Source organism: Filicampus tigris, chromosome 7, assembly GCF_054856515.1.
Source record: "Filicampus tigris isolate MCC_2025a chromosome 7, RoL_Ftig_1.0, whole genome shotgun sequence".
Taxonomy (NCBI): Eukaryota; Metazoa; Chordata; class Actinopteri; order Syngnathiformes; family Syngnathidae; genus Filicampus; species Filicampus tigris.
The window spans coordinates 2,979,191-3,005,405 of NC_141223.1; the positions used below are offsets into that span (position 1 = coordinate 2,979,191).

Here is a 26,215-nt window from a genome sequence, read left to right on the forward strand (position 1 = left end):
AGAAGGCTTTAGAGTCCATCTTGGGTACTACACATACACACCATCACAGTGTGTACTAATGAAAGACTGAAATTCTGCTTTACACAGACACACGCTGTGTCCGGATGTCCAGCCTTATTCCCAAACCACTCATTCGCTATACAGTATAGGCCCGCACTATATGTAGGACTGTATAGTAGTTCCCTCATTCTGTTTGGCAAGTTGGATAGCCAGCTCACTACTTTCGCCTCGTCGCATATTACGTGACAACTGTAGCTGTCATGACGGACCGGCACATTAAGATCTCAGACTCTTTATTGTGAACAATAAAATATTTATTTAAAAATGTATTTTATTATCTTTGTTGTATATATTTTCAATTAAATACAAAAATATATTTCCATGGTGGACTGTATTGCTTTGATACGTTTTCCGCCATGTTGTATGTGGTCTATTGTTTACTACTTTTGGAGATTTTGTTTTCTCTTTTGCCCACACACATTTTATAAAGTATCCTGATTGATGGTCAAGGTGATCAAATGCAAACGTCAAACTGGCCACACCCTAACCACATTACTAAATACATATACAATAGCTATTTACGATCTTTTTAGAGATCGCGGTTACAGAAGGGAATTAGAAACCAACAGTGAAAACTGTTTGTTTTCCAATAAGTCTTTGTGTTTAAGTTCACAATAGGTTAGAAAATCAGTTGCATAGTGAGTCAAGCTCATCACGTGAGGGAGAAAATCCCGTTCCCTCATTTGTATGTGCACTTGCTTATTATGACAGTTTTATGAAGATCAAACACCTGCTTTCCAAGGTTGCTCACAAAGTCGTGTCTTTTTTGACATTATCCTCTGTTATAATCGCTATCAGGGGTAATTGCCATTCTGAAAATCTGACCACAGGTGAGCTGATAACAGGGACAAAAGGTGATTCATTAATAAAATCCAAGTCAGCTTTTTTATGGAGCTTGTGGGATGTATTGGACTAATTTTACCGACGCCTACTATGAGAACAAAGGGTCCTTCACAACATCAATTATTCCATTCCATAATTGATCAAACGCTGCATTTTTCAAGAGGAATCATCTCAGGAGATTTTTATCGACAATTGTTCGCATTGTGTTTCACTGATTGCCTCCTGACAGCTTGAGCAGAAGATAAGAAATGAACATGAGAAGCTGCTTTAGGGTACCTGTCAAATTTGTCAGCTCCCCAAACCTTGCCTGAATAGGCTTCCAGATAAATTACTGATTTATTAGGCTTTGAGAAAAAGGCTCTATGTCTTAGATAGTGTTTTCTTATTGCATGCCACTAATTCGTTGAAAATTATTTGTATATAACTTTTAGTATTCACTGCTGATACCAAAATCCTCCACCCATACCAGTGCATCAGCAAAATTAAAAGTTACAGCAAACATGTCCGCTTGTCTCAGTGGCACGATGTCCTCGGTAGGACTCCCTTTGTGAGGACACCCCATGATTTCCTTTCATAACCATGTAAGCTTAATGCTACGTGACAGGTCTGGTACTCCACTGCCCAAACATATCTGTCATGTTTTGTCATGGTGGCAAAGAAACCAGCTGACTCCCACCTCTGTGACAGCATGTACTATATCACAATGCAGGCACACATACAGCCAAGGAAGCATGAAACTGAGACGTGTGGGAACTGGGAACTCGGACCTAACAGAAACGTGTGCGTAATCAATACGTTTGCACCAACAAGATATGCCACCAATATAAAATGAATGAGCTAAATATGTGATCAAATTAACTGACGATTTAATTCCCTGGTGGGCATCAGAGGTCTTCGCAGTGTGTTCAGCAGCTTCAGAAAAATAAAACTTATTTATTTTTAATCCTGCTGAGCTAACTTCAGGGGCATATGAAAGGAAAAATTGATCAATAACTGTGTATTAGTTTTGAAGCTGAGAGTGCAGAAAGCTCAACAAAAATTAAGCAGGAGGGAAGGTATAAAGCAACACTAATTATTTTGGTGTGAGAACTCATTGTGATGTGTTCAAAAATTCTCTAACATCTCACAAAGGAATTGAATGAGTTTCAAATTTGTCGCTAAAACTTGATTATTTAATGAAGGCTATTTTAAAGTGTGTCTTTAAATTTGAAATCATGTTATTTATATCCCAAAGTGTAAGTGTGAAAATATCAGGTTTTGTGTGCTCCCAAGATGTTTGAAAAAAAAGTTTTAACAAAAAATCTTGACACAATCTTTAATTAAGTGGAAACAGCAGTTCAGCTGATTAACAAGTTGAGTCTCACAACCTAAAGTTGTCAAATAATATGCAGTACAAAAATCTGTCTATCTGTACAGTACCAAGGATAATTTAACATGACAGTTCAAAGCTGGCTTGTATCCTGTATTGTAACCACAACATAAAGTTCACGTGAAGTTCCTAATTGTGGGAAAGAAATTGAAGATAAACTTACAAGCTTTGTGTGCAAAACTATTGACTTTGATTCACTTCACCCTGGACTTGCTCAGCCACTATTGATGTCAACATGAAATGATTCGATGTAACCTAGAAAAATGAAACAAATCGATGATAAGTCAGCCGACTTGCACATCTTGGTGTGCTCATCTGGGCCTTTATGTATCCCTTGGCATCCAAAGTGCAAAATTGACTGCTGGCATCAAACAAAAAAACTGCCCATGAAAAAGTTTTAAGACTGTTTTATTATTCTCTGGAATGACAAATGACCTTCATTTGTTTTGGTTGTCTTTTGGATGCTGTTTGGGTATGAAGTGGATGTATCAGGAGGTGTGCATGTGGTCACACTCACAGAGCTACAGAGGGGAAAAAAATGCAGATGAAAATGTGGGAGGGGTCAAAGCGCTCATGCTGGTACCGGAATCTAAATGGCTGTCATGTTTGCAGTTTGCATTTGCATCCACTGTGGAAAATATGCTCATTTATCACTGGGTTTTGTTTTCCAGTTGCAATAACACAACTGAAATTGTGCTACCAAACAGACTGCTCCCTTTGACTATTTCAACATCGACTCTCCACTGTGACCTGCAGACTGGACCTTTCAATGCAAGCATTGACCACGAGCATTTGAGGAGCAAACTCGGGTGGACAATTCCTCAATGTCAACGTAACAGTGCGGAGACAAAAAGCTGAGGGGAAACTCTTGTTCCCACTGGCCAAGCAGCGTGAGTGACAACAGTGAAGTAATGAAAGACCCTGTCACTCAAGATTTTCTTGCCTGTCGCCAGGAATGTGGTGTCTGTCATCATGGCGAGCTGATGACGGGGCACAGGTGGGGCTCAAAGAGGGAATAGCTACAGAGAGCGTTAACTGTGACTGACAGCAAGAAAAAGAGCAATTACAGTACCTGCCATGAGATTCGCTACTGGTGAACATGAATAAGGAGACAATGTGTATATATGTGTTTTGAAATAATTCTTTTTTGAATCCCTACATGATTGTTCAGATATTGACCATGCGGCCATTGATGGTTACAACCTTTGAAATCACGCAGTTCAGGGATGCCGTTTGATGTCAGATGTGTCCAAAGAATTGGTTTACTGAAACTAACAAGATTTGATGTTGTTTTGCAACATTTGATTCAGTCTTCCCTATGACCTGCACAGGGTATAGTTTTTGTGCGACTTCCGAGGCACATTTTTCATGAACGCTTGTTGAGTACTAAATTTCTTCAATACATACACTGTAACCCAGTCATAGTAAATGATGTGAAAAAAGACTGTAGCTCTGTGGCTGTATTCAATATATATGAGTTGTTGTATTAACAAATGTTGAAGTGACACATCCCTGGTACTTGGTGTTGCGCTATCTGTAAAGGTCATGCGAGAGCACAGGCAACTCAAGTGTTGCGGGAGACAAACATGGCCCCTCTCCAGGAGCACAAGATGGCTAAGGCAGATGGCCAATTACATCCTATAATGCTTAATTGCAAATGATGAGGCAGGTGTCAAATTAGTCATACCTAGAAATGAGGGGGTTTCAGTTTCAGAGAGAAATTCTAAATTGGCATAAACTGTGTTCATAGAAAAAAGATTTAAAGTAAAAAAAATAAAAAATAAAAAAAATGAACGACATGGAAGCAATTAGCGACTGTAGAGTCCATGGGAGAGTGTTGCATTAGTATGAGGAAATGAAGGTTCATTTTGCAGGAGTGATTTTAGAATTGAACGTATACTTCAGCTTCCTTCAGTATTTAAAATAAGACCTCCATAATGACCTAAAACAGCAAATCGTCTCCCAGAGTGAGTTTGTTTTGGCCTCCGGTTGTCATTAACGGCCAGTCCAGCTGCCATGGTTGCCGTATGCCATTGTAAACGTGAAGTGCTGATTTAAAGTTTGCTCGTAAACCTGCTGGTACCTGACAATCAAGTTGATAGTGTTGTAGGAAGGCTGCAGTGTGGCTTCACATATTATTGATTCAACACACAGTACATCATTTTTTAACGTTGTTCCTTTCCAGTGGTTACAATATCATGCCCTGATAAAATATACAGTAGACATCATAAGTAAAATACACAATGCAGTTGTTGACTTTTCAAATGCATTGGTATAACTGAAATATAATTCACCCACTGCATGCCATTATAGCCGTTAGAGAATTGTAGCATTCCAGACTTACAAATACTGTACATTTCAGCATGTACATTATCTTTGACCTTTCAGGACATTTACAGTTTGACAATGACATTAAATCCACATCATCTCAGGGCCAAACAAACCCACAAAGAATGAACAGCGGCTGCTGGTAGCGCCTTTGATTGCGCTTCATTTGCACCGGCAGTTTGTTCCGTCTTAACATGCTGTTCACAAATGATATTGCGCAAAAGACATACCAGCGCAAAGACTTTGCACCTCACATGGTAAAGTATGAATGCTGGCTTTGCGCCAAGAACACCGTGGCAGAACAATGGCAGTTGGGAAAAGAAAGTTGACATTTTTTACATCGAACGAGAGTCTATTGAAAGGATATCAAAGATTATAAAATAATAAAAATAATTTGAAAAAACAACTTGACATGGCATCTTTAAGATGTTGGCACACCAATGAGTCCTTGCTGCTATGTGTGGAGGTCCGCAATACCGACGTCACATCTCTCAATCCTCCCCACACAGGTCATTGTGTCCTCATTCTCCCCCTCATCCTTCCAAACCCGATTACCGTCTGTCCATCCAGGCGCAGTCACTTCTGTTAATTAGAGCAAACCTTTTTGTCATTGAACATGTATTTCCTCCTTTTTCTCCTACAGTTGACACAGACCCTCATTAATCTGAAGTGTCTACACATTATGTCCCTCTCCAACCGCTTCGCCCTCCATGTGGTGGCAGCTATGACTCCTGTTCATAAACAATGACCTTCTGAATGTGGCAGGAGAAATAATTCCCAGCTCAGGCCAAGATATACTCAAAACCAATCCAACTGGCCTGCACTGTCCGGTCAGGCATCCCCAAACAATTTGCAGGACAAACCGTGTAGAGTTGCACTGGTCACTTTTGAGTTGGTGAGTGTCAGTCTGACTAGCATGAGCAGAGGTGAGCATTAGCCTCGATCATGGTTATTCTCTGAAACAAAAATGAGTGGGTGGGGAATATACTTAGCCATTCCTCACTCCTCTGTGTAGAGAGCTAGCAGCTTGGTATGCTCCTCCAACATGAGTCACAAGACACAAATCAATTGATACGCAATTAATCCACTTCTTGGCTACCATAATGTCAGGATAACAATGAACAATCACCCTATTGATTGTTTACTGCACAGCCTTCCCTCATGATTTCACAACTAAAATGAAGAAATGCTATCGTCATTTATAATGTATAATTGATATTACGTAAACGCATTAGTGGCACGCATACAGAAATTGGCCAGTTATTGCTGCTTTAACTTGATGGGGACAACATCCAAACTCATTTAGCGCTTTTGGCTTAGCTTGACTCAATAACAGAATGCTTCTGTTGATGTTGTCAATCTTGTCCGGGGTTTTTCAAAATGTTTATTGTTTATCCCCACATTGGCAAAATTTTCGCAGCCTGCTAGCTGGGTATGATGTGATAATGACTTTTTAAAATCCACCAGGCAACACATTCATTTGCTGTTTACTGTCACCCGTTCCCAGCCATTAAGTGTTTTCCCCCCATTATCCCGTCTAACAGCTTCAGTAACTATGCTTGCACATTCTGACACAGCCATGTGATAGCGGACTATGCATGGAGTAAATGAGAGCGAGAGCATAACATGTTAAAGCAAGGCAGAACAAATGAAAAAGATTGTGGAACTTCCAAAGGACTACCGTAACCAGTGGAAAACACAGAGGAATGCTTAGTGGGGCATAGCCAAAAGATGTTGATTGCTTTTTCTCAGAGCCAAAGGTTAAGTCTCTGAAAGCATGCCCTTTTTCCGAGCTAAGCCTGACCCTGTCTCTCTTATGAGACCGCTCATATGCTTTTAACGATGCTCTCTCTATTTTCCCACCCGCTGACCGAGAGCTCACAAACAAGTTGATGAAACATTACAGCATATCGAGGTCAGACGCCTGGCCCTTGCTCAACCTGGGTGTTGCTTGAAATCGTACAGGTGGAACTTTGGGAATTTGGGTTGTGCAGTTCAAATACACTGATGCTAAGGAATCAAAAACCCTGGTTTTTGAAAGACCCCAGTGTCAGAATGCGCGGCTGGAGAATGTCGAAAAAGACATATAGAGAGTAGTTTCAAACTGTTTCTCGGTGCTACTGGATGTCTGATGACGAGCGGAAGGCACTGTTGAGATGCTATCAGTTGGGAGAGGAGAACAATCACCACAGTCAATAGGTCGGCAACTGGAACGTGTCTGTTGTGTTTTGTTTTCTCTTTTTTGTCACATGGGAATTCCAGCGCTGAGTAAAGTCCGGTACAGTATGCGACTTTCACGGAAAGCAGCAAAATCGGTATAAGAGACCCATTTGGTCCGTTTCGTTTCCATCCTACCTTGAAGTGATATTGTTAGGGCAAAACATATTTCGAATGATGCTTTCCTGTCATCGCCATGTTGTTGAAAGTGTCCGTCCCACATGCTGGATTGATTGAAATGTGTTTGATAAATATCAGGATGAAGAACATCAGCGCCAGTATGATTAACACTCTATACAGATCACTGTAATGGAAATTGTTTTTGAATTTTCTTGCTAATTATACAATTTCATGTCTAAATGACTGCATAGAAAAAAGTCATCAAAAAGCAATGCTTAATTGTCTGTTTATGAAGGGTGGGGGTCAATGCAAACATTTTGCTGGGGTTGACTTCCGCTTTAACTTTGTCTGATTATTAAATTGCAAACTATTGAAGACCATTCATCCATACCTGCAAATTTCCCCTACTGATTTGAGGCACGTATCAGTGCACATGCCAGAAATGTCGACAGTCAGTTATGTGGTTTATTACATCTTGTATAAACCATATTTTAAATATCAAATCCAATATGCCAACCATGAAAAAAATTTTTGGGGTGCCTCTCGTCATATTTCTGCCACAATAGGACCAACCGATTCTAGAGCTATCCCTGTTGCCATTCTGTTTTTTGTTTAGTTTTTTCCTTATCCTTTTTGGTTGAATATGGGATACAACAAGGATCCAAAACAAAGAAACAATAAATATGTGGTTAGTCCCCCTGACTCACTCCACAAGGCCAGCTGAGCATCCCACTCCCTGTCCACTCCATAGCATATGGAGGCAAAGAGCTGCCAACAGTGCAAATGGTGGCTTAGATCCATCTGAGCCCAACTGTGACATGGCAGCACCTGAGGCACAAGGCTCCTCTAACCACACTCTCCAACAATCAGACTATGGGAGAGCTGAAGAGAAACTGCTGCAATTTAAGCTCTCGTTTCCTTCAAGCAACAGCGCTTACTGCTTCATCTCGTCTACCATGCCAAACCGCTCTCGTAGTCGTATGTTAAAAGTGAAATGACAACCCTGTATTGTGTGTTCATTTTGTACTTATTTTTGATTTATTCTTCCGAGACAAAATTTGATTTAGAAATCATCATATATGTTTTTGTTTTTTTTCCGACAACTCATTCCACACCCTTTTTTTTGTTTTGTTTTGTAAATAAATGAACAGCGACTTGCTGTCTCTAATGTGTCTTCTCACAGTGCCACAGGGTAGACATTAGTGTCGCTCGCTTTTGAATATTCATGTCATAAAAGGCACATCAATAACCAGAGATGTCTCAGTGTTCTCCATTATTATCATTCTTTAATGCTACGGGTGGCATGATTTAATGCCCCACACATTTGTCTCCTGACTGCCATTGCTTATCCACAGAGTTTCATTAGCATACAAAGCCCTGTTTTAGTGGTGGGGGGGTTTGTGGTAGATAGCAGCCAGTCCCTAAGCTCATCTTCCTAACCCCTTTTGTGTGTGCTTCTTGCTGCCAGGGTTGAAGATGATGATTTTGCTGCACGTTCAGGGAGAATATTCACTTTAAGCCATACCACACTTTGGCTATAAAGCCAGAAGCTCACAATCCTTGCTGCAGAGCTACTGGGATGTCCCCAGATACAAAAAACACAAGGCTCAAAGTCAGGGGAGCGGATGGGCAAAGGTAAAAAGTCATTCAGGCGTCAGTGCTTACTCAGCTGAGGTTGTGTTTACGTGAAAGCGATTGAGAATAGCAACATAGGCAGTTTATTTTGGGGATATATCATTTCATGCTTTTCATGAAAGGACCAAAAGGCATCTCCTCCGATTCCGAGTGGAATGCTGCATGCCACGCCTGTCATATGTTTGGGGGCTGCAGTGTAAACTTGCTGCCAGGCTTGGCCTGAAAAATGCATCCCTATGCAGGGAGCTGCTGCCTTGAGCAGCATGGTGGTTGTCTGCCCTCATCCTTCCAGATGTCCCGAGCGTCTCTCGGCCCTTCCAGCTTTCTGCTACCTTAATGGAGCACATCTGCTGTATTAGAAGGAGAGGCTGCAGTCAGCCGTTTATTTATCTCTACTTTTTGATTTCAAAGAAGTCATAACATACATGACTTCAGTTTGGAAATTGACAGAACTTGTTTGGGTTTGCTTTTATCTGCATAAAGTGGGCATTTTACAAAATTTTGCATCATCCGTCAGTGGCCAGGGTCACCGTCCACAATACTGTAGATTAGGATGAAGTGTAGACGTAGAGGTTTGATTTAAGATATTTTACCAATAAAATAAAATACTGTAGCATTCACCATTTAGTAATTACAGCCATTCTTGCATGTCAATTTTTCAGTAGATTTAACCCTTATAATAGAAGAAATTACCATTTATGAAATATAGCTATCATTTTTAATACTCGGATGACAACTCTGAAGTCGAGCCCATGGACATCACCAACATCTTGGTGAGTTTCCTTCACTTTCCACAATGGAGATGCTTCCTTATAGTAACCACTTTCACTTACTTGCTTGTGGTTCTCACTGTCCTTAAACAAGCGAAACATCCTCAGTTGGCTTGGGGTCAGGCTAATTACCTGGCCATTGAATAATCCCAATCTCTTTGTCTTCAAATAATCATTTGAGCTCTTGAAAATTAAAGTACTGTAGCCATATGGCATACTTGTGTGATACATTTCAAATGACTTCAATCAGATCATAATTGTTTTATTTCAAATCCATGATGGCACTGTATAATGGCAGAATCCGAAAAGCTCTGCCAATGTCACAAGTAACGGATAATTTCTCATCTTCAAATGTAAAGTCATCGAATATACTATTGATAACAATTTATCCCGTCAAAGGACAAAGGACTCAAGGCCACCATTTTTCTTCTAGACTTTATTTGTGGAATAGTTTTGTAGTCCATGGGTACCATGAAAAAGAGAAACTAAGACCAGATAAATGGTGAAGAACGGGGAATATTGGATGAAAACGGTGACGGAAATCTAGAAAGAGCAGAAAACAACAAAGTAGAGGACATAAAAATGTCTGAGAAGACTAACCTGGCATTATCAGTCCAATTCAGATGTACAAATATGTTGGACACCAGGTTTACTATCAAGCGCTTTGAGTGCTTCATGTGTTATCTGAGTGTTAATGTACTGTGCATCACCAATGTTGGAGGGTACACTGAAAATAACATAGGCCCTCATTATGTTACCTACCTGAGAGGCGACAGATATATGAGGTGCAAAACACAGGACAAAAACTAAATGTAATCACCAGACAAATCATCCCGCTAACGAGGTTGTGGTGTCCTCTGGAATACACACAGGAAGATGGAGGTCACAGACAATCACAGAAGTAACAGTCGCACGCCTGCATCAGCACTGAACGTTGACGTCACTTCTCACACTTTTCGCACCAAAATATGTGGCGCCGACACTCAAACACAGGCTCCCCCATGGCTAATGCAGCTGTTTGCTTTAATAACTTGCATCAGAGTAAGCACATTCCTGGAGGGAAGCAGTCAAACATGAAGCTGAGCGCTTCCATCTTACCATGTTAAAGCATTTGTAGCGTCCTATACATCCATCTCTGTGTAAAGCCAACGTTGGACAGATAGGAAATCTAGGTCACTGGGTGTTCACGTCAGATCATGCACTAATTCTTCAAAGTTGTTCATAAGGTGAGTTTGCAGAAGTAGTTTGCTGTGTGTTTATGTGTGCTCTGGATCTTAGCTGGAGTGCCTGCAGATAAGGGGGGCCTCTGTTTGGGTGGCTGCTTAATGAGAACAACTCTAATGACAGCACTTAAACAGAACGACACTCAGTAGAACACAAAAATACTCCTCCAAGGCCAAATACAGTTTTTCTAATTTAGGAAATGTTGAATGCAAATGATCAAAAAGTGAGAAACATCATATCACTACAAACGTGGATCTGCACCTTTATAATGATTCACTTTGGTCCGTAGCACACCCATCTAGATTTTTTTGTGGCGGAAATTGTTTTAAACAAAATTAGTCCTTAACCAAAGTACTTCTGCCAAGGTAATTGGTGAGGGTAATTGGGCACTATGAAGTTGTATACTTTGTATTTGGAACCACTGTTTGGTAGATGGTTACACTGGGAAGAAAAAAATAAAATCTTAGCTCATTCATGATTTTTTTTTTTTTCCAAGAGTTTGTCCCTCTCTTTCTACCAGTACATGTTGGGGCAGTTCTGAACTCCTATTAACATGCCAATGTCGCAGATTTATCCTTCAATACATATAAGGCTGTGGTTGAGCCACATGTTTTAGTACCATTTTGTTGCCTGATACCAAGTAAGATCATTCAACTGTGAGTGGAGACCCTATTGTGTGCACATGTGCTCACATGTGTGCAATTCGATGTTGGCAACCCGTAAGTGTGTGGGTTTGCTGGCTGCCTGTTAGGTGAGGTGTCCTGGCTGTGCTGGAATGCTCTATGGCAACGTCTGCTACCCCGTTGTGCTCCAGGTAATAGCTGACATTTCTTCATTTGTGTACCTAATTGCTGATTTACACTGCCACTAATGACATGTGAAGTCAGATCCAGACTCTGTAATGGGTAAGGGAATCGAGCCAGAGGTGTCCAAACAGTTCACTCTTGTGCTCCGTCTTCCCCTGCATGCCTTCTCTTTGCCATTCTGTCTCTTCCACTCCTCTGTCACTGGCTGACATCCTTTCTACATCCTTTATTTATGCACCCTTTCATCAGTATGGAGTTCTACTGACAAAATGCCAAGTCATATTGTCACTAAAGATCAGAGATGAGTTTATCTCTGGCACTGACTTCACTTTCCCGTTTATATATATATATATATATATATATATATATATATATATATATATATATATATATATATATATATATATATATATATATGTATATATATATATATATATATATATATATATATGTGTGTGTGTGTGTGTGTATTTAAATAATGTATTTCACGCTCTTCTCGTTCACCAAATCCCGCATTTGGATGACTTGTTACAGTCCCTTTGTGCTGAGGCAAACAAACATTTCAGAGATCAATTGGCTAGAATGGAAATGCAAGCGCATGGAACTCGAGTCAATAGCTCAGCTGTGATCGACACTAAACAGTTACGTTCATGATCGTTTCTCCTTGCATTTAGGGAGGATTATGAATTTCTGAGCAAGAGCACAATATGTTTTGTTTAGGATTATGGATGGAATGAATATTTCCATATGAATTGTGTCCCAATCAGCAGCGTAATACAGTTAAGGCCATTAGAGTTGGCTGCCATCTTTCTATATCCGTTGTGGTTATGAGCCGGAGACAAAGAGATAGCCGGTGAGATCAGCCATTCATTAAAACGTAAGACTCAAGCTATTTCCTGGAAATGAACACACACAATGGGCTGTGATATATGGGATTCCCTCTTCCGTGTAAAAGCAATCTAAGTGTCCTTTATGATTTCATTCTAAATCCCTTGTCCTTGTCTGGTGCAACTAAACACATTGAGGCAAAATGAAAGATGGTCTTGTGAGCGTGAAGAAAGCGGATAGAGAATACTTTGTGCATCATCCACCAATGTGGTGTGGTTGGAAGTGTTTGCTATTAATTATAGTGGAACAGATTTTAGCTTTACATAATACTTGGTTCCACCTGATGCACAATGCCTTGGTTGGTTAATGCGTGATGGCTCAAATAGTCCAATGTGATATGCCACTATTGACCTTTGGGAGTCATGGCTGAGGGGTTAAGCAGTTGCCTGGTATTGAAATACTGGCAGTTACTCAGTCCCTCCCTGAGTCTCTCTGTCTCTCTCTCTCTCTCTCTCTCTCTCTCTCTCTCTCTCTCTCTCTCTCTCTCTCTCTATATATATATATATATATATATATATATATATATATATTGCTGTCCAGTGAAAAACACATATGTTTAATTTTGGAAACTTTTTTAATTTTCATATTAATGCGATGTCTGTAACATGGAAACACCATATACTTCATTCAAACACCACCATTTTGCTCGACATGTTCTGCAAAGCCATAATTGTTTAATAAATACTCTCTAAAGAACATCATGCTTTCTTTTAGAAACAATTCAATAATTTAACACTTCAAGGAGCAATTGCGGTGCTGGATTTCTCTGTGGAAACAAGCCGATGTAATTTACATAAACTCGAAAGTATTTTCACTTCTCAAGGTTTGTTTTTGTCTGCCACTCAGCATGACAAACAACCTTCAAATCTCCGAACACACGCGCGAGCACACTCCCGTGGACAAAATTTGCTTTTACGTGCGTGTGTTTGTGTTTTTATGCACACAGCCATTTATAGGATTAACAGTGATCAATAAATGCATCTGTAACAGGATTAAGACTGGAAAGATGGCGACATTCACGGCACTATTTGGCAGATCATTTTCACATTGTGTTGAGAATGTCATGCTCTAGAGTTGAGGTTGATGTTTCCTACTTTGGAAGAATTTGGGATTAAATTTTCCTTGTCATGGATGTATTAAGTGGAATTATCAAGACAATGTTGGGAGGGACACATTATGGGGTTTAATTTAATACACATTTTCGCATGAGTTTCTCTGCATTTGGTAAAAGTCTGTTCTTTCTCTCTCCTTTAGGGGGGTGTTGTCAGTTTGTCAATAATGCTGTTTAATTCCTTGAGACTAATTCAGATGATGCTTCCAAATGAGTGCATAATGTAGCTCACTAGTTCTCACACCTTTTACACCAAGTACCAACGACAGAAATTACCTACCGAGGCTCTTGAAGTAACACCATTATAACCAACATTAAAATACATTGCACAGTAGCCCTACATGTTCATCTAAACTAGAAAGAGGTTTTATTCCTAACACGTGTACTTAAATAAGACACGGTTAAATTGTGCAGTTATAAAAATAGTGAAAAATTCAATAATGATTAATGTGCTGTTTAAATAAAACTGTCTTGCCTTGCTTTAAGTATTGCAAATAATTTAAATAAGAAATGAGTCCAAATAAAAGTTTTGAAACAGACAGTTCTTAAAGATTAAATGCAATTGTACCGCACTAAAAAGTTAAATACAACTGAAGTACTTGGGCAGTGATTCTGTCATGTATCACTAGAGAGAGCTCACATCTGCACCGACAATCAGAGATGTAGATAGTCGGGGTGTTTTAGTATTCTAACATGGCAACAGTACAATATTTGTATGTGAGTGGAGACCTTATTTTGCTTCATATATTCTTATTTTGCTTCATATATATATATATATATATATATATATATATATATATATATATATATATATATATATATATATATATATATATATATATATATATATATATGTTTCAATAACAATATATGCCCAGCCAGCGAGGACTAGTTTGTTAAAGGTCACAGACTGAGACAGAATCTCACCTAACCTGACCTTTAATATGCTAAGATTATCTCCATTTATTAGCACAAGACATCCAATCCATTTCACCATGCATTTTGGGTCATGTTATACATCTTACATGTTGGCGGGCTGGCAAGACAGTGTTCAACATATGCTTGTGTGGGAGCTTTGCAATTCTTTTTTCCCCCTGAGTTCTCAAACTGGCATCCTGCCCAGGAATGATACAAAATCCGGGACTAACCAGGCAACTGCAGCCAAGGGTTATAAGCAAGGTTAACTCCATGAGTGCAGTTCAGTGACCAGGCAAAAAAGTGAATGCAGGAGGACATGAAAACTGTCCAGTAAAAGTGAACAATCACCTCCACGTGTGAAACATTTATCAACAAATACTGTTATGAGTAACTACCGGTACATATTTTTTCGGCACCTGCTTTGGATTGCAACATTTTTCAAACTGGAATATCATTTGATATAATAATGTATTATAAGTCCCGAGAGAGAAGTCAACTGAAATTGGCACAGTTTTTTTTTCATTGCTTCTTTTCAGCTTCTGCAGTCTGTCTTTACTGTTGATTTTCTTCCCAGTCAGCTCTAATTAAGGCAAAGTCCAAAGTTGTCATTGAGCCCAGTCTTCTGTTGTTTGAGACCCCCCAAGATATCCAAATCAGAAAAAAACGTGGCCAAGAATTAGAAATGGGAAAGAAAAAAACCCGCCTCATTCAAGGTGTTTTATTATTTCTATCACTTATAGTATTGCGGCAATAGCAGAATATTATTTTAAAGAAAATAAATAACATTGGGTGTCCAATTGGACATGATTTAAATAAAACTGTGGAGTGTGAAGGCTGTTACTCTACTAAGCCGCGAACCTCAACCCCAAAACTCACAGACACGTTGATTGGAAATCAGAAATAGTTTGCACAGTGTAAATACTTTTGGGTGTGATTGAAGAGTTAGCATGGGTAAATGTATCGGGGTTCAAAACTCTTACACAACTGCGATCCGAATTATGGCCTTTATGGAGTTCTAGAGCGGTTTAAAAAGGGAGATGAGTGAGAGAGATGAGGTCTTGAAAGGGGCTCTTTTTATGTCTATACAGTCAAGCAACTGCTGAGTTGGATGTGGCGAAGTGCACCAGGGGAGAGCCGGGGTGCTGGGAGACTCTAAGCTGAGATTAGAGCTACCTGAACCTCGGCATCAAGCCTCTCCTGTGAGCCGCTGATGACTTCTCCGTTCATTTTCTGATCCCCCATCAATGTACGATTTACAAGATCATCCCAGACCAGCCTGGGTGTGTAGATGACACTGATTGACACCGATGCAGCAAAGCGGATGTGCAGTTGAACTTGTCAGTCGCTCAGACGATAAAGTGAGACGGGCCATGGGGCCTGGGGGTTCACTTAGAGACTTGTTGCAGATGAAAATGTGGAACATCTTGACATAATTCCCAGGGCTGTCAAACATTTTTTTTACTGCGGGCCAAATCATGGTTAAGAGTTCCCTCAGGCATACAGTGCTATGCCTTTCTGTGACACTTCCAGTCTCTCTGTATCAACCTGTTGATGACAATGTCCATGGGGAGGCTTCAGACAGGAAAGTGACCACTGACTTCAAAGTGTCATCAGCAGGTTGCAACAGAGATACTGGAATAGTCAAAGAAAGGAATAGAATTAGAATCGACAGAAGATGACGTCAAGGTCGCAGTCGATGGTTTGGTCTAAGGTCACAGCGTAAAATATCTTACCCGCATTACATTTTGGATCCTTTCTTGGTTTACGGTCACACAAATCATATATATGAGCACAAAAGACTCTTATCTATACTTGTTTTTGGACTGGAGAAAGCACTGGGAAAGCATTCAGAACTTTCCTGCTGTGAGCCAACAGGACTCATGGCTATTACTCATCCACTCTGCTGCTCCACGGGGCTCACTTCAAGATTTTTTTTTAAAGTTTCAAACAACTAAAGTTGTTAGTCTTGTTTTTCTAAACTCAATTGGTTTAACTTTTGTGCCAAGAGGATGATGTATAACTCTTGAAGCCCTACTAAGGATGATGAGTTGATTTCCACTTACCCAAAGTCATTTGATAAATGACTGCTTAGAAAACAGAATTGCAAATTGTTGAAGATTTTTTTTTCAATTATTTTCCGGGCCTTTTGCCCACATTATTTCTGGCAAACCTTTTTCTATCATTAACCTCCCATTTATATTGCCCTAAGTCGCCCTAAATCCTATGACTACTGTGATTCATACAGCTGTGCAGTTTTATGGCACTTGCTAATGTACTGTAAATGGTATAAAATATGTCAAGCTTAGTCCTCTGCCAGCTCTCACTTTTACATCATTTTTACACCATTTTTGAATCCCCCATTTATTTATTTGAAGGCAGATGTGATTTTATGTCCTCTGCTTGGCTGTAAAGTGCTACTTTGGAATGCAAATGAAGCTTTGATTGAGAGATTTCCATGAAAGGGGTGTTGTGTACGAAGTGACAGCGAGTGTGAAAGCACGTCTGAGGCAACTGGGGACGTTGGGTATTCAGGGTGTTGGGGGATGTGGTGCACCACGGGCTGTCTGGAGCTTGATGATGTACTGCTGTAAGAGTGGAAGTCTGGGAGAGGAACAGAGGATATGCCGCTGTGCTTTTAACTCAGGGCTCGTCCGTGATGTACAGACTGTGCAGGCAGTCAATTTCATCCGGTGCACTTGCCTATTATAAAAATCACATACCCGTTTTAAAACGCACAATAGTTCCCACTCGTTTTCAGCGCTTAAGAGACATTCCGTACACCTCTCTTGAAAATCATTTAAGGCCAAATCCCAGAGAAAGGCTTTTGGGGGATTTGGATAAAATTAGAGCAGTTATTGCCTGCTTACTGCCTCATATGCACTTAAAAGTTGAGTGCATACTTAACTTTCTGTTGGCATGTATGATGGTGTCTGACAGACTGAAATGGATCTCTTTATTCTTGTTTTTGATGGTGACCTTTTAGCAGAGGTGTGCCGTAATGTGCCGGTAGCCCCGACCTGTGGCTCTTATCTTATGTCAGTGCTTTCTTCCTCACCTCGATAATGCTTCATTCCAACAACATTGCGCCGTCTGACAGGTACTGTCGCCCGAGGGAGCCTTCCGCACCACTGTACACATTTGACTAATGTGGCAGATATGGCCTGTACAAATGGCAAAACATCAGGGCAAATTCAACATTTATGATCGTCACCATCACCTACCTGTTTTCCGCTTTTAATAGGGGAAGCTGCTGACAGTTTACAACCTACTAACCAGACAGGTGGTAAGTTACATATTCTCCCAATGGCACAAGTGAGGTTGTTAAATAGCTATTCCTTTTCATTTCTTTCACATTTTTTTTTTTTTAACCAGAGTGTGGACACATTGAAAGGAAATGCAACCACTGATAGATTTATCCCACTCTTGACGTTTAACCAAGGTTGATTTGGCAGACAGTAGAGGAAAATATGAACGTTGGAGGTCTCGCACTGAATCCCTCCATCATTCTCTGAAAATGACACAACGGCTCAGTAACCCTCCCCTGAGCTGTTACCTCTCAGAGAGCCGTGACTCCTTCAGTGCAGCGGCATTTGTGAGGTGGTAGTAACACGGCTAATAAATACAGAAAGGCTTTGAGCGGATAGATTTTTTAAAAGTCTGAATAAGTATTGATGCAATGCGATGACTTGACACTAAATCATTTATTTATCTACGTCCTACTGCTAAATACACAGACCAGACACAATTGTAAAAGATATCTTATATGTGAGCTGCCTAAACAGCCTTTAAAAAGATAATAATGTTCAGTTCTGATTTGGTTTGACTCATTCATGTCACTGGTTGAGGCAATTACAATATTAGACACAGCTCTCATTGTTTGCGTTTTCACAACTGCAAACAACAAGAACGACAATAAGGAAGAAGGCTCTTCTTCAATGGAGGAGCTGTAGTTTTCCTCCCCCTTTCCCATCCTTAGTTAAAGTTAGTGTTAGTGTAAAGTTAGCAATAAATAGCTATCATCTATTTTTATTTTTATTTCTTTCTAATAGTGTGTTTTCACTTATTTGTATATTGCATTAGATTTATTTTGAACCACACACTCTTTAAAAAAAGTATAACTTGCTGGAACCGATTGATTGTATTTTCATTCATTTCGATAGGAAACATCAACTTGTTTTATGACCAAGATCACGGAACCAATTAAATATATAACTTGATATTCTACTGTATTTCGACATAAACATTATTAATAGACAAGATGGACAGATTTTATTAACAGTTCAGCCACAGCAGAGTTCTGCAGTAAGGTTATTTTCGTTAACGAAATGATAATGAAATAACTAAAACTCAAATAAAAGAAAATCATTTCCGTAAAAATTTTTTAAATGAAAACACTTTTTGGTTTCAAGTATTTATACACCTGAAATATTATTAGCGCTTGTAATAAGAAACCCCTGTTTTAGGATGTGGACAGAAAACCAGTGTGTGATAAATCCCCCTCCATCGCAGGGGTTACATTCCAGCACACTGCCACAATAACTGAAATCCGCTAAGGAATGTTATTGTATCATTTATGACACTATTTTTTAAAGACTTTAAAAACACCTTTAAAATGATATAAGCAATTTTAAACATGTATAATATATTGAGACAACAAAGTCAATGAATAAAATCATTTTTGTACAAACAATCTAACAATGTGCACTCATGACGATGACAACGATTCCTATTTCAACAACGAAATAAAGATCTTCTTTGTGAAAAATTGAGTCAACAAGACGAGCGTCAGCTTTGTATCGAACACAACCGCCAATCAGCTGAAAAAACGATAGCGACGCTCTGATTGGCTGAATCAGTAAAACAACACGGCCAAATACCGGCATACGGCGAAAATAGGGAATTAATAATACCAAAAAATGGGACCTCAAACCCGGAAGCCGCCATGGAGGGCGTTTCACTGAAATATCACATCGACGGTAGACAAATGTAATCTTAGCTCACTTGACAATAGATAAGACACACATCATATTTGCTATGTTTACATGCATTAATGGTAAAGGCACTTTGTGTAATGGCCATGGCTGGGCCGCTGTCACTTGTGATTTAACCTGGCACTTTGGCGGTGGCGAGCTGCTCCTCCAAATCAAGGCTAAGTGGTGGATTCATCAGTGGCCTGTCGAGATGAAACGCTCGCCCAGCGGGGACAGGGAGATGAGGCCCTGATTGGGACAAATATGTCTCCCTCTGGTGTCAGCTCTCATTCACCGGTCTGTGCGCCATCGGAAAGAAAGACAAATGTTTTGATTAGGGGTCTCTTTCAATGTCACAGCAGCCCACAATGAAAAATGAGATGAGGCTGCCTCTGAGGGAGGCAAATAGTTGAGGAGCATGAGAGGCAAATGGATGTCTTCACTGTAGGGAGGGTGTCGAATGGGGATTTTACAGTGAGTCACAGAAAGCCCTGCAAAAGCCTTGCTGTTGCGGCGCCACATCCCTTCTTGGAGGAACATTTCAATTTGATGTTTCTGACAGAGCGATGAACGCATTTTTTTCAGAGTCAGTCATTTGTTTGGCGGGTAGCGACAGCTGTTTTCATTGTAGCGGGGCATTTTCCAAGCCTTTTTATTTACCCGTGTGCACCGTGTCACTGACATACTCCTTATTGTGTGATGATATTATTGTTTGTTTCTTAATTAACAATATATTTTACTGTAAGGATTTCTTCAAAGATATTTCCTGGCAGATGATTAGTAGACAATTCATCAGGCAAAGTGGATGATTCAAATGTTATCCCAATTTTAGCTGCAGCAACCCATGTGAAATGATGGAAGCATGTGATTTTCCTTTCAATCATTTGATTCCAATGTGTTTTCTAAATTCTTTGCTCTTCCCATGGTACCCATCTATTTGACCAATACTCATAAACACCACATCCTTCTCTGAAATGTTGTTCTGCCCTTGAAGAAGAAAACATTCAAGCGTCTGTATCACAGTGTCCAGTCAATAGAAAGCGTGGTTAAAAAAGAAGAAAAAAAACATCCTATAGTGAAAAGGACGTAAACATGACTAGAGTGTTTGTGCACTAGATGTAATAACAAGCCTCTCAATGCACTTTTATCCATTCCCTCTCAATGTATATCACCCATACAAAACTTCACCTGTACCTGTGAGATATTATTGTAGCGCCAATACATGATGCTACATGTCCTGCTGAACTGAATGCCTCTCAATTTAGTAGAATTCCAAACTCCCGAGACCTTACAGAATGCTCACCATTCCTTAATGAACATGATCAATCCTGTTGGCCCCATTTTAAAAGCTCCTCAACATTTTCACTCTCACAAACAAGTCCTTGCAAATCATCAGGTGCCTCGTTGCTGGGTAAACACTCAAGTGTTTGCTCTTAGACAATAGCCCGTGTGGCATTGAGCACTGCAAACAAACACTGCCACAAATACTCCGGCGGCAGATGCAATGAAGTGGTGTAGGTTGACAAAGAAAGGATGGAAGGATAGAGCAGAGAAACAGAAGGGCCCTCTCCTATTCAATCAGAAGCAATCTCCCAAACTCCTTCTCCCCTCTTTTGCCCTCCCTCATTTGCATCCCTTTTATGTCCCCAGCTTGCCATTATGCAAAAGTGATTGTCTAAAAAAGTAGTCTCGTTTTGAAAAGTGAGCTTCTTGCACGTTTTTAATCAATACCTTCCAAGAAAGGCGGGTTACGCGGCTTCCATTTATGATAAATATAACGTATGAGTGACTCCCTATGAACTGCAGTTACTGTGGAGACAAGACTTGTGGTTTTATAACAGTAATTACAATCAGAGGTGAGACATTCCCGCGTTACATAAGAACGATCACATAAGCCCACACTCTCTTGCCATTTTAGCAACCTTAAATACATGTGCACTTTGTGCAAAAGCAGGTAATATGTGTTTGTTTCATGCTATTTCATGAGAGTTTCATTTCAATGGATGCCCTGATGACCCTTGGACCAGGATCCATTGAAGCAGTTTGAAAGAATGCAGCCAGAAGAGATGTAATAATCCATTTGTGGCCCATGATATTCCAGTCTCTGATGTCCATGAAATCTCACTTCCTCTGGCCGTGTAGCTAATGATAAAGTGTGTGCCTCCGAGGCCCTCCTGCTGTTGCCATTTGTAATTTATAGAAGTCATCATCTGAGGTGATTCATCTTGATTGTTCCTTGGCAACTGTCATGCACCACTAATGCACAGTGTGAGGAATGGAATAAATACGTCTTGCAGCGGCAGCCATGTTTGTCTTCCCGGGTTCATGAATTTGCGTTGCAGCTGACACATTTTGCTCCTAATGACAAGCGTCATATTCCAGATAGGCGTATTGTATTATCACTCAGCATTTGATGTGTGTTTTACAGGGGGATGGGCAGAATGGAAGGATTGGAACATAATGATGAGGAAGATAAAGTCACTACAATACATGTTTCCTCTAATGTGAGCGATAGGGGCTCATGAATTATTCATTATTATTAGCTATTGTTGTTGCCAGCTACATTGAAGAGCTCACATTTTGATATTAATGAGTGTAACAAAAACCTAGTTTCACTGAAGGATTGGGCCTCGTTCCATATCGCAGTTTCTGCTGTAAGCTTGGCCAAAGGCGGATTGGAAAGTTATCAAGTCCAGAGCCGGATAAAAATGAATTGAGATAAAATAAGAAGAATAATTTCATTAAACACCATGAAGCATGTAAAATATGTTCTTTGGCAAATACTTGAAGCTTTGTTACTGCTGCATCTCCCCTCTTGGCAGGTTGAGATGTGTCTCTGGTCTTGAGTATATTCTATTACGTTATGGCAAATGATAGCCTTTTCTGTATTTTTTCTAGCTCAAGCATTTCCAAATGCAATGCAATTCAACATTTCCTTTGTGTCCAGTACTTGCATGCCGCATGCTTTTGTTATGGTCACTTTCATCAGCAGAATTACTGACTGCTTTTATACCAGACAAAGACTGCTTCATAGTTTGTGTTTTTTCATTTGCATTTTGTAAAATCATGTGTTGTCTAGAAAGGCTGTAGAGTGGAGGATTTAAAGTTGAATTGAACACCAATTTGATCACAAATTCTTGGCAAATGTAACGATGCCCCTCTTGAGATGCCAACATATAACCAGCGGTGGGTAGTCCGTACGTACCAATGGATGGACTGGCAATTGATGGAAACTTTGAAACATTGACGGAATAAGCGCAGACGGAAGCGATTTTCGTCCACCACTAACCCGAAAAGCAAAGACGACCTTCAGCATAATTTATTTTGCTGAGAACGACATTTCTGCGAGACTGTGCTGCATCATACTGCATCAGTAGCCTGCTGGCTTTCGTAATGAAAGGTTGTCTGTCGCAAGCTCTCCGTTTTTGCAGTGCTGAGGGCTAGCATCCAGCACTGGAAGCCCCAGCGGGAACCGCCCTCCCCCGGCGCCCCCTTCCTCAAGGAGCACATGAAGACGTGGGTAGATTTGTTCATCAATTACAAAACCCACCTCCCTAGCTCTGCTGTCGCGGGTAGGGTATTGTCCACAGCCGGGGACATCTTCATGGCGAAGATGGCCGCTCTGGCCAGCGCCAACTTCTAGAAGTTGATGTTCCTCAAGGAGAACATGTCCCTGTTGGGGTGTCCTAGCTACAACGGCCATTTTGGGAAGGTGAAACATGAGGAGCAGCAGCAATAGTATACGAATGTATTCGTGTGCGTGTGTGTAAAATGATCCATACTGTTTCGAAATGAAAACAAATTGTTTGCTGTTAATTTTCTTAACAGCTTATTTAACTTAGCGATGACGGAAGCACAGTTTAAATGACGATGATGGAGTGACGACTGATGGACTGGTCCGGCCTGAAAACTAACACACACACACATATTTATATATGTCTGTAATTAAGAATTATTGATTAAGCCCATGCTCTTGCACACTGTACTTCTGTACTTTTATAAGGTCATAAAAGATAGAAGCATGACTTTAAGCGGTGACCATTCGGCCATTTTTCACAGACCCAGATATGGTCTCTGTTCCAAAATCATTTCAGAAAAATAATGGCAAACGTATACTTACACAAATATGAAACAATGGATGCATATTGCAGTCACACTGATTGTGCTGTTGATTGAGCGGCACAATCTGAATTATTTGTGCAGAGTGAGTTGATTCATGCCGGATTCATGACTAATCACGATCACGAAAGACAAGAATAGACTTTTATGCCTCAGTGGAGAAGGAGGAAGGTTTTGGAGGGTGCAAATTGGTGAGTTTAAGTGAGGAGAAACATATTTATATTAAATTATAATCACTCTTTGAAAGTACGTGATTTGGTTTCCCATGCAATGCGGTTTAAACAAAACCCGCTGAGGCCCCCGCTGTAAAAGATTATGACGTTCATTTGTATTTATTTTTTAGTATTGATCCTCTTGCCCTGCTGTTCATTTTAACAGTACCTCTATTTAATATACAAAGTTGAAAACAACCAAGTACTGCCATCGTCTAGCTAAGGAGCTAAGTGTCCAGGTTACCCCTTTAGATGTATTCGAAAGCCATACCAACAAATAGCTGTAAATAGTGAGACCAGAGGGATAATAGTTTGTGATAATGATGCTGGCCTCTGCTTTAGTGCTGTGTGGCCACATGGTGCACTGGCAACATGTTGATTATTTCTCAAAAGTGGCCTGAGTGTTTGACTATAAACATAATTTCCAAGCCGGGTTGATTGACTGAGCGATGCTTTTGGGGGCAGTTAGCCCTAAGGAAAAAATAGTTCCAGTGTGTGCGGAAATGCAGCAGCCATCCAACAGTAAACAAATTATCTGAAGCGAAACATCAACAATAGGCGATGCAAAGTACCAGTCTGTGCCACAAATATGGGTCTGTGCAAAGTCTGGAGCCCATCACGGTTCTTTGGCCTTGATGGAAACATTTCATTGCATCCACCTTGGATAATATGGTTGGGAGGAAAAAAACAACAACAAAAAAAAAACAACCTCACAACCTGGAATAAATCAATTTTGGCAGATCCTTCCTCTGGATGATTACTCCGATTAACATATTTAATTTGGCATTTAATTGATGCAACAAACCACTTGTCATTTCTCACATGAGAAGAATGTAACTTGTCACTGTTAAAGGTGGGTTAAAATAAAACATAATAAATAATAATAAAAATACAAAATTCAATGTCGAATTCAATGTCAATAGTTACAAAGGAAATGTGTGACAATGTGTGAGCCAAGGAGTGCATATATCAAGGCAATCTATCTATCTATCTATCTATCTATCTATCTATCTATCTATCTATCTATCTATCTATCTATCTATCTATCTATCTATCTATCTATCTATCTATCTATCTATCTATCTATCTGTTGTTTTGTGTCGATTTGAATAATAGACACTCGTAGACAAACTTCGAGCAAATCAAACTGTCCTCATATTAACCTTCGCTGTTGATTTTCATCAACATGTCAGTATTAAATCTTTCGTATAATGGCTGTGCCGATCTCCCACTGTCTGATTGTTTGCAGAATCTTTTCTAATCTTGGAAGATTTAATCTGCAGTTACATCACATCCATCTCTGAAATGTTGTTCTGCATATGTTAGCTTGTGAATAACAAAAAGAGCCAACTAAGTGCTATGACCTTGACTGTCTTTGTGAACTAAATAGGGTTGGCAAGCAGATCATTGGCGAAATCTGTAGGGTTTCTTTTGGGAAGATGGTAGCTGTCTGATGATGACAGATAAGCTCTTATCAAAGATATGAAAAAGCACAATGCATGATTTAGCAAATCCAAATTGCTGAGGAAAACATTTATCTGATATTGTCACTAATCCCCCCTGCCTGTGGGACGTATTTGGGCACCAAGTCCTATTTGTGATGCTACGCAAATGTAAACCAACAAGATTGTTCAGTACTGCAGACTCTACCGTCCGTAATCAAGAATCACTTGCAAATTGGAAGGTCCGATGTGGTCTGTAACCACCTGGCGCCACAGTGCGGATGCAGTTTTGGACAACACGTGAAATGCTTACCGGAATGTTCGAAGCTCGCTCAAGCCATGATGTCTCAATGCGTCCTCGCGCACAAAATGGGGGCACCCATGGATAATTGTGCCATAGACAGAGTGTGTGATCAGCTTTTAGGGATGGTGAGATGTACTGGGTTTCTCTGGACTACCCCATAAAATGATAAAAAATGGTTCCATACCAATACAATTTCCATATTGTATAACTGCACAATCTGGATTAGCGCATTAGAACTTCCATTTAGGTTCATGGATGAATTAGTGTTTTAATGCCTTGGTACTTGAGAAGAAGCAACATTCCACAAAAGTAATATTAACCAGAATGCCGTATTTCAACTAGTCGGCCTGCATGGAACATATTCTGGAAAAAAATATGTTGGGGTTGACTTACTCTTTCAAAAAGGGATTTTTCTATAAGATTTTCATGGAGGGCCTTGAATGCATATTGAAAACACCAATTCAGAGCCAAAAAGACAATGCATATACAGCAACGGAATAAGGAGGTCTGGTTTTGTGACTCTAAATGATTTGTGTCTTCCGTTTGCTATATGCTGCCCTGTTGAGTGGCTAGAAGAGTGGAGCTACAGTAAAATGAGTTTCTCATGCATCTTACTTAGCAGTAAGTCTTGCCACTTGCAGCATATTGTACATGGTGACAATATAAAAGGTACATTATATAATTTAAGGGATGGCACAATACAGTATAGCTGCTCCTTTTCATAAGACAAAAAAACTCTATGGCGCATGGACATTGAAACTTTTGTATTTCAACACTTTTTCCTTAGAGGGGTTTGGGAATGGGACAAGAAACAAGACAATTTCCTTGTCCGCAGTATGATAAGTAATTTACTGTGACACCAAATAAAGCGTACCTACA

At 40.0% G+C, this 26,215-nt stretch overlaps 1 protein-coding gene across 8 annotated transcripts in view; it reads left to right on the plus strand.

Moving 5' to 3' along the window:
• The window catches only part of kirrel3b (kirre like nephrin family adhesion molecule 3b), a 152,429-nt gene that overhangs the window by 66,493 nt on the left and 59,721 nt on the right, over window positions 1–26,215 (plus strand). The window lies entirely within an intron of this gene.